Below are 10332 nucleotides of genomic sequence, written 5' to 3'. Positions count from 1 at the left end.
AAACACAGCCTACGGTCAAGACTCAGAGTCCTGGGCCTGAGGAGACCAGTGCCTGAGATTGAGGGGTGGGGTGTAAGGGGGGAGTGGGTGCAAGGGGTTTCAGCTGGCCCTTTCTTCTCTGGGCCCCCTGCCCCCACCCTCACTGAACTACTGCTTCTGGACCAGGGTCACCTGTCTCCTCCTGGGGCTGAGTGACACCCTCCCCTTCTCCCCCTGCAAGGCTGTGAGCCTGGAAGTGGAGGAGGGGGAAGCTTAGGTGTCAGTACAGGTAATGGGCAGGGGTGGAGTGGGCTTTCACACCAGGAAGTGGGAGGGCGAGTTCTTTAAGCAAGGGTGCGTCCTGGGAATAGTTCAATTCAGTGAGAGCCTCACCCCACTCAGGCCAGTAAAGCCAGAACCCAGCCAGGGGCCTGGGAGGGGATGGGCCATCCTGCCTGCACCCAGGTAGGCAGGTGGGAGGACTGCCTGCAGGGGAACAGTGCTCCCTGCAGCTCACTCTGCACCCTCCCCTGCTCCCTGTGCAGGCCCTGAGACCTCACATCTCTCAGGCTGCAGAGTTGGGTGCCAAGGAAAGAGAAGAAATAGCAGGCAGGGAAGCTTCCCTGGGAGAGCCCAGGAGTGAGGGGTGAGGCTGGGAGGCACTGAGCTTCAGGTGGGCACGGTGGGAGGCCCTGCCTCTGAGAGGCCAGTGGAGGCAAAGCCACCTGCTTGGACTCTCTTCTCTGCAAAGGGCCGCTCCCTTAATAATCCCACTGGGTTTGCCTCCAGGCCAATGGGGCTGCCTGGCCCCTCCCCGCCCCTCCCAGCTCCTGGACTTTGTCCCCACCAAGAAAAGGCCAGGCCTGGTCTGGAAGGGACTGAAGGACTACAGCCAACTGACTGAGCCCCCGGACAAGCAGCTCCGAGTGGCAGGGCTGGCACCGGCCTGCCTGGCCGCTGTGCCTTGTCAAGTGTGGGTATGAGCCCGTGTGCACGCGTCCCTGAGTGTGCACGCACACGTGTGAGTCTGTGAGGGTGTAAATGGTGGACCTGTGTGCACAGGCAAGTAGGGACATGCAAGTGCGCCCAGGTGTGAGCGTGTGCCGAGGCTGGCTGTGCGTGCATGTGATCGTGTGCATGAACGAGCACGGGAATGTGAGTAGCTGATGCATGCGTGTGCTTGTGCAACCATGTGGGAGCATGCGTGACTGCGTCTCAGTGTGCACCTCTGCAGGCCCGGGGGAGTGAGGGGGTGACTACGCACGTGTGCGAGGATGTGAGTGTGCATGCAGACCCACGAGTGTGCGTGACTCGTGTATGTGAGTGTGTGTGGGCATACGAGTGATGGAGCAGGTCTGACACGCAATGGCTTGAGTGTGTGTGTGCGCGTGTGGGTTTGCACGTACTGTGGGCATCTGTGCAGGTGTGGGGGTACTTGTGTGTGACCATGTGAGCATGCCCAGGTGAGTGAGTATGCTTGTGTGGTGCGTGTGCATGTGTGTGTGAGCACACGCGTGTGAGTACCTGTATGCTCATGAGTGCACGTGTTGGCCTGTGAGTGTGGGACTAGGGTATGCATGCATTTGTAGGGGAGTGTGGTGCCTGAGTGTGCATGTGTGTGCGTGTTTGTACGGGGGGAGAGTGTCTGTGTGCATGACTGTGCCTGTGTGTGCAGAGAAGAGGGGCAGCCCTGCCCATCCAGTGCCAGGCAGCCCCGCCGGGGAGGAGCCAGCTCCACAGCAGGACATCCCTGTCTCCGAGCACTTCCGGGGCACCCACAGCACAGCGGTCTGACCCTGGGGACCCAGGCCAGGCCTGGGGAAGCCTGGAGCTCCAGCCCCCTCCCTCCACCAGTGACTAGAGGTTGGATGAAGCAGGGGCAGCCCTGAGCGGAGGCAGGGGAGAGAACGAGGGCATTCCACCTCCGCGCTTTCAAAGCTGCCTTTCTGGGGAGGCCTCCCTGAGCGGGGTTTGGTGACAGACAGTACGCCGTCCTGACAGACGCAGCCCTCGCGGGCGGCCCAGGCCTCATTTCAGTGGACAGGTGCGCAGCTGTGCGCCCAGGGGCGGAGTCCAGGGCATGTCACCCGCTAAGTGTGGCCCTCCCCCTCCCCCAGCATAGCTCCCAGGCCCAGATTGGGCTCGGGCCCCCGCCCTGCTCTTTTGGACCATGGCCAGTCCCCCAGGCAGTGGCCGACCACCCATCCACCCTGGGACCCTCTGAGCGGCCTCGAGCCCCCACCAGACTTTGTGCCCAGACCTCGTCGGGGAGGGATGTAGGGAAGGGTCGGCAAGTAGGTGCCCGGGAAGGGGGCGGGCGGGGCAGCCTAAGGGCGGCACCACCTTTGTCCCCGCACCTGGCAGAGACTCAGGTTTCCAGCACACCGCTCGCTCGCCTGCGCCATCCTTCCTGGCTCCAGAGGGGGAGAAGGGGGGCACGCCATGGGACCATGGGGGTTTCTCTGGAAGGAGGGGCATAAGGGTTGCCTCCAAGCTGGTGACCATGCCCAGGAGTGGACAAACTCACGAAGGGGGTGGGGCTGAAGAATCAGTCCCATGGAGGCCCAGTGTGAAGAACTACACCCAGCTGACCTCTGCCCCTTCCACTACCTTCCTTGCCACCACACCGCCCTTCCCCTCCCAGGGTCACCTCCCTCCCACCCACACCCACACACCCTTAACTATATCCTGCTAGGTTGTCAGCACACTGCCCGCCCTGCCGGGGAGTCCCCTCCGTGCCAGTCCCAGGAGAGTCAACCCGGAGGACACTACAGCCTGGTTGGCCACAGCTGCACCTGGCCTTGCAGGGGAGATGGGCAACGAGGGCAGATTGAGGTGCGGGACCGAGAGGGACATCCCCAGGACAGAGCACCTTCCCAGGAGCCCACCCCAGGGCCTCCGTTTGCAGCCCCCCAAGGTATGTGAACTGGAGTCCCAGGGGTGCCTGGTGCCTCACCGTGGGAGTTGGAGAGAACCCTCTCTCCTGCGCTGTCCAGGGACACTCATTCTCAGTCCCCCCCTCCCCAATCTGTTCTCTCTGCCCCAAGCAGGCCAGTCCGCTCCAAGCTCCCCCCGCCCCAGGGACACCCCTCCCACCTCAGCCTCCTTAAGAGCAGAGCCCCCACCTCTCCGCCTCACAGGGGAAGGCAGAGCTCCTGAGGAGCCTGCAGAGATCCGAACACCCGGCCCCCTGCAGCCCCACCAGCCTGTCACACAGCTCAACATCCGCTGTACCACCCAGAACCTTCCAGGGGTCCCCCTCAGGCCCTCCTGCCTCTTGAGCACAGCTTAACCTCACCAGTCCCTCCATACACTACAGGCCAGGGGCAGCATGGCGGGACCGCTGCCCAGCCCCAGCCAAGGTGGGACAAGTGGAGCACACACCACAGCCAACACAGCCCTAGCCCACCCCCACCCCCTGCTGTCTGACCCGGCTTTCCCATCCTGGACAGAGGGACCCATTGCCATTGGAAATTCCCACTGGGAATTAAAAAGATGAGTGTCTAGGACCGAGGTCTGTGGGAATATGAGTCTGCAGATGGTGGCCCCTCAGACAAGAGCTGCCAGCGACTGATGCCGGCACAGGACAGGAATAAAAGGTAGAACTTTCCAGAGCCCCTTGCCCGAGGGTTGGGTGCTGGGCAGCCATACTCCCAGCTCTTTATTAAACAAACAGCATCTGCATCAGGATACGTGCCCCGCCGAGAGCCAGTCGTTAAAAGCTGGCCAGCACACACTAGTGCTGGGATCCCAGGCCAGGCCCACTGAAGGACATTGCCACCCTGATGCCACCAGGAGCCAGGAGCATGGTCACAGGGTGGTCAGAGAGGCTGGGAGGTTGGGGGGCATGGACTCATCAGAGCCATGGATGAAGGCAACCTGGGCCTCGGTGTCAAGTCAGCGGCTGGACCTTCCCAAAGTGTACCCTGGCCACAAACTGCCCAGACCACAGGCCCAGCCTCACCACTGCCAGGCCCAGAAATGACCACCAAGGTGGATGGAGCCTGTCCCAATGGGACCCAGAGACCAGCCCTTCTGAAGGACTCTCAGGGGATGGGTGCGGGGCATGTGGGGCTTGCCAGGGGATGACGCTATACCCAAACTATTTGCAAGAGGTCAGTGTCTCAGGAGGACCAAAGGTGGAAGCCGTGACCCCTGCCCCTCCTGGCTCCATGCACCCGGTCAGGGACTCCGGAAATAGATTCTGAGTTTATCAAATCGTTGGTTCATTTTCGTGCAACAAAGCCTGAGGTCCAGTTCTCAGAGGTTCCCCCTAAGCCCCACAGCCTGCCGAGCCAGACGCCAGAAAGCTCCACTGCCCCGTGGGGCACCCCTCCCACCTCCCAGTCCCCATTCGCCCAGGTGGAGTTGTCCTGGAGGCTGACCGAGCCCAGACTGGCAGCCAGATGGCGCTTGGTCTAGAAGACATGCTCCGCAGAAAGGGTTAAAGGGCCCACTGGGGGTTAATCATACAGGGAGGTAGTCAAACATTAAAACGCAGAGAAGCTGTTTCCCAGACTGACCCTTCCTCTAACCCAGAACCTGTGCTGACATTGGGGGAAAGGCCTGGAAGCCCACCAGGGGCCCTGAGAGTTGGCTAAGGAGCCTAGGCGGGCAGACAGGTGCCCCCAGCTCAGGTCTCCTGCCTCTGTGGGCGTCATAGCTCTATGCACTGACCTGAATACCTCCAAGACACCCCAAAGAGGCCACTGGGCCCCATCAGGCCCCCTGCCCGCGTTCGCCATTGCAACAGTCTCGGTTTGTACCATGCCGGGGCATGGGTGACGTTCTTGGAACCGGGCCACCGTCCTCTGGCTCCTGTTCTAAATCACTCCATGCCCTTTCGGCTAAGCTCCCCCTCTGGCCCTCCCTCCCACTCCTGATAGCTACAAATTGTTTCTTTAAAAAACCCAACATTTCATTGTGGATTGGGTGGAGGTTATGATCATCTTGCGTATCTCTATACTTGCCGGTTTTCATTCAGCGACATGGTCAAGGGTTCTCCACTGGGTTATTGCACTGGACATGGTTTTGAGGTTCACCCCATGGCGGTTGTCTGCCGGGGAGAATTCCATTGTGTGTCCATGACATTGCATTTAGCCACTGTCTGTTTAAGGGCTCTCGAGCCATTTCTACCTGTGAGTTCTTGTGAAAGGTGCTGCCATGGGCACTGATGGACAGGTGATAGGCATTTTGAATACCTTTATGCAAACACCCACCTGTGTCACTTGGAAGAAGGGTGTCAGGGTGACTGTGCCTGCTCCTGGCTCATTAACTCTCCGCGTGTCTTTCAAGCGTAAGTGCATAGAGCATATGCTTCTGTAAGGACCGACGCCCTGGTGGTGTCGTGGGTGACACGTTGGGCTGTTCACCTCCAGGTCAGCAGTTCAAAACCACCAGCTGCTCCCTGGGAGAGGGATGAGGTTTTCTACTCCTGTGAGGATGTACAGACTTGTTTTACCCTGTCCTATCGGACCCCTGCATCAAGAAGGTGGCAGGGAGTTTGTTTCTGGAAGGAGGTTTTTTCTTTTCTTTCTCAGAGCAAGCTTTAGAAGGACGAGGGGTTCCATGGATTTTCTTGGGTGGGTGCCTCCAAGACACCCCTCAGTTAAGCGACGGTCATGAGCACCCCCAGCAACCCTTCCCAGGGGCTGCTCACTCCCAGGGAAGCTAAAGCCAGCACGCTGGCTCCACGCCCCATCCTCACCTGGGGGAGGGCCTGCAGGTGGAGTTTACAGGTGTTGTCACGTCGACACTAACTGGCACACCGGCCTGTTGTGCCCAAAGGCTAAAACCTTACCACTGTTCTGTGGGCTCCTCTCCCCCTCAGCCTCCCCTTTAGCAATGGATGTTTTTGCTTTTTTCCATTTTGCCAACATCTCAACGGATTTCTCGCCTCACATAAAACTTCAGTGCCAACCTTACTGGCAGGTGTACCTGTACCAAGGCCCGGGGCTCACAGCTGCCACCTTCTCCAGAGACTTGCCCGTGGTCCCGATGGGCCCACACCGACAATGGAGAGGTTCTGTATGAGATGTCACCTCAGGCCCCGTCAAGGCAGGCAGTTCTACTTATGGCCACTGGCCCCTCCGAGCTCCCTCCCACCCCTGACCTACTTTCCCCAGGGCCTGGGGCTTTCTCCTGAGAGGATTCCTAAACTGGAGCCCTGCCTCGGGCTTTGCTTCGGGAGAAGCACTCCGGAGCCAACCCGTGGTTCCTTTGAATCTTTCCTCCTTGCCGATTGCTGGGACCCGAACTCTCCTGAAGCTTCGGGATTCCATGGATGTTCACTCTTTTGTGGATTGTGAAGGCCTCACTCGCCTTTCCCATGCGTTCTTCGTCTTTTGCTCAACAATTTCTTTTTCTCTTTTTGTTTCATTTTATCAACGATTTCTAAGAGCTCTTAGTGCAAGATTGATCTCGCCACTGACCGCCTAGAGGAAAGCTGTATTCTCAAATCAGTTGACTCCGGTGTGTGGAATCTTTCGCTGCCAAGGTTTCATACGTGTTGTCAGAAATAAAACAAAGCACCCCAAAGCGGGACGCCAGCTTCTCAACGTGGACAGTGTAGCGATAGGAAGGTGCTGACAGAGCAAACACGCAAATGAAAGGGACAAGAACTGTGTTTCTCCCGAAACAGCATCAGTGCAAAGAGAAGACGGTTTTAGGTAGTTACTATTCGCGCCTTCCTAAGAAGCAGAAAACATCGTGAAGGTGGGAAAGTTCAGAATGCTATAAAAATAGTTTCTCAGAGAAATGAACTCTCGACAATCAAGGCGGTAGCGTTAAAAGATGGAGCTTGATTAAAAAGATGAAAACTCAGTTCAGTAGAAGAGTTAAATGGGAGAGTTGATATGACAAAATAACAATGTATAAATTACCAAGGGCGCATGAGGGAGGGGGGAGCGGGGAGGGAGGGGAAAAAAAAGAGGACCTGATGCAAAGGGATTAAATGGAGAGCAAATGCTTTGAGAATGATTGGGCAGGGAATGTGCGGATGTGCTTTATACAATTGATGTATGTATATGTATGGACTGTGATAAGAGTTGTATGAGCCCCTAATAAAATGTTTAAAAAATAATAATATGCACCAAAAATTAAAAAAAAAATTTTAATGGGAGAGTTAAGGAGATGTTGGAAGTAAAAGCAAAGAGCCAAGGAGAAGTGATCAGAAAGATGATCTGGCCCAGGAGGTCCCATGTTGGTGATGCTGGAGCATATCATTAACATTTCACTAGTACTCGCGACAGAGAGAGGACAACCGAAACAGAAGGGAGAAATAAGAAACGAAAACTCAAGGAAGCTTCCTTGAACTGAAGCGTACGGATTTCTCGGCTGATGAAGGAAAATAACCCCTCACATGTACGTTTTCATGAAAGGCCAATGCTGGGAAGTAAAAGAAGGGCCTACCCAGCAGGAGAGACCAATCACAGGAAGCAGACATCGTATGTAGTGAGGAAGAGGGTCAGAGAAACCCCTCCATGTAAGATGTTGGCATGGCCCTCTCCCCCTCGTGTGACAGGCAGCCACATCTTCCTCCCCGTGTAGTCCCAGGCACCCCCCAGAGACACGATGGTGAAGGTCAAAGTCAACGGATTTGGCCGCATTGGGCGCCTGTTCACCAGGGCTACTTTCAACTCCGGCAAAGTAGACATTGTTGCCATCCATGACCCCTTCATTGACCAGAATTACACGGTCTACATGTGCAGTGTGATTCCACCCGCGGCAAGTTCAATGGCACTGTCAAGGCTGAGAACGGGAAGCTTATCATCAATGGGAAGGCCATCTCCGCCTTCCAAGAGCGAGATCCCGCCAACATCAACTGGGGTAAGACCGGTGCCGAGTATGTCATAGAAGCCACTGGTGGCTTCACAACCCCAGAGAAGACTGGGGCTCACTTGAACAGCATTGCCAAAGGGTGATCATCTCCGCCCCTTCTGCCGATGGCCCCATGTGTGTGATGGGCGTGAACCACGAGAAGCATGACAACTCCTTCAAGATGGTCAGCAATGTCTCCTGCACCACCAACTGCTTAGCCCCCCTGGCCAAGGTCATCCATGATAACTCTGACATCGTGGAGCGACTCATGACCACAGTCCACGCCATCACTGCTACCCAGAAGACTGTGGATGGCCCCTCTGGGAAACTCTGGCATGACGGTCGTGTGACTGCCCATAACATCATCCCCGAATCTACTGGTGCTGCCAAGGCTGTGGGCAAGGTTATTCCGGAGCTGAAACTCCCTGGCATGGCCTTCCGTGTCCCCACCCCCAATGTGTCGTCGTGGATCTCACCTGACATCTGGAGAAAGCTGGCAACTACGATGACATTGAGAAGGTGGTGAAGCAGACGGCCAATGGTCCTCTAAAGGGAATCCTGGGCTCCACTGAGGACCAGGTTGTCTCCTGTGACTTCAACAGTGACACCCACTCTTCCACCTTGGACGATGGGGCTGGCATTGCCCTCAACGACCACTTTGTCGAGCTCATTTCCTGGTATGACAATGAATTCGGCTACAGCAACAGAGTGGTGGGCCTCATGGCCCATGTGGCCTCCAAGGAGTAAGAGCCCCCCTGGACCAGCAGCCCCAACAACAGCACTAGAGGAAGAGAAAGAGACCCTCAAGTGCTGGGGGGGCTTGGCCCCAACTTGATCCCCCAACACCCTGAGAATATCCATCATCCCAAGTTTCCATCCAGACCCCCTGACAAAGGGTGGACCTCAGAGAGCCTAACCTCCTCATTTACGAATAAAAAGAACACTGTACCCAGAAGGGAGAGAGAGGGATTGACATAACAACCTCAACAATAGGCACAAACATATCAGAGACCATGGCGATGATGAAAGGCTCAGACAATGGTTTATTTTGTTTTAAGATCGCAATGAGTCGGGGCTGACTCAACCACAAACAGACAGCAACAATGGAAAGTCCCAGGGAGAAAATAACACACTAAAAATTAATCATTAGAATGCTATCTTTTGGAAATTGCTGGAGCAATGATTTCCAGAAGACACTGACACAATGGTTTTCAACTTTGGAGGAAAAATGATGGCCATTTTGGAATTCTATACCCAGCTAAACTATCGTTTAGGTGAGCGACCAGAAGAAAGACATTTTACAGCAATATATCTCTCATGTGTCCTTTCTTAAGAAGCTACTGAATGACATTCTACACCCAATCCAGGAGCCAACCAAGAACGAAAAAGACACGGGAGCCAGGAATAGGGAGAACTATGCCAAGGGAGAAGCAATGGGGGCTTAGAGATGAAGACCAAGGGAGTCTTTGATGCATTCCAATTGTGGTGCTGGAGAAGAATGCTGAAAGTACCATGGACTGCTGAAAGCACAAGCCCATCTCTCTTGGAAGAAGTGTGGTCAGAAGGATGGCCAGACTTTGTCTTCCGTGCATTAGTCATGTTGGCAGGAGAGACCAGGCCCCGGAGCAGCGGTTCTCAACCTGTGGGTCACGACCCCTTTGGGGATGAAATGACCCTTTCACAGGGGTCGCCCAATTCATCACAGTAGCAAAATGACAGCGATGAAATAGCAACGAAAATAATCTTATGGTTGGGGGGTCGCCACCACATGAGGAACTGTCTGAAAGGGTCGCCACGTTAGGAAGCTTGAGAACCATCGCCCTAGAGAAAGACATGGTGTTTGTGAGTGAAGGAGCGAGGAAGGGGAAGTCCCTCAGGAGATGGCTGGACACCATGGCTGTGACAAGGGACTCAGATCAGGAACAGTTAGAAGCATGGCGCAGGGCCGGGCAGTGTTGCACGCAGTTGTCGCACACAGGGTTGCTGTGGCCGAACGGAGTTAATGGCACCTCCCAGCAACAACAAGACCAGAGGAATGCTCAAGATGCCAGGCACGTCCCAGACCCAGGGTGTAGCAGATGTCTCCTGGAGAGATTTCATCAGAAATCATGTGTTTCCGCTGAACCTACTAGGAAGGAGTCTGAGAAATAGGGATGAGTTCAGAGAAAACGGGGAAAGCCAGTGAAAGCAAAGGCAATGATGAACTCCATGACAAACCATGGGGCTAGGAAGAAGCAACCAGGGGCGTGCTCCTTGCCCACCAGCATCATCCCTGGAGGTCGACCTCGCTAGAATGACACCCCGCTGGGAAGCTCGGAGGAGACCCGGCAGAGGTGGGTGGGCATGGAAGGGACAGAAGAGAGACTAACGCCATCTTTCTTCAGGAGACCTCACTAATAATACATGAGGTCGAAACATCAAGTAGACCTTTGCATACTCCTGTCCTTGAGGGAATGGAGATAAATGCTGCCCGGAGAGGACAAAGAATAGACGTGGGACTTGGGGAGGGTGCAGGGGGCTGTCCAAGAAGCTGCT

General features: G+C 55.7%; 1 pseudogene; it reads left to right on the top strand.

Moving 5' to 3' along the window:
* Positions 1-7551: 7551 nt before the first annotated feature.
* On the top strand, positions 7552-8544 carry LOC142432737 (glyceraldehyde-3-phosphate dehydrogenase-like; annotated as a pseudogene).
* The last annotated feature ends 1788 nt before the right edge of the window (positions 8545-10332 follow it).

The sequence above is a fragment of the Tenrec ecaudatus genome, chromosome 1 (assembly GCF_050624435.1).
Source record: "Tenrec ecaudatus isolate mTenEca1 chromosome 1, mTenEca1.hap1, whole genome shotgun sequence".
Classification (NCBI taxonomy): Eukaryota; Metazoa; Chordata; class Mammalia; order Afrosoricida; family Tenrecidae; genus Tenrec; species Tenrec ecaudatus.
This window is presented reverse-complemented; position numbering and strand designations above follow the sequence as displayed.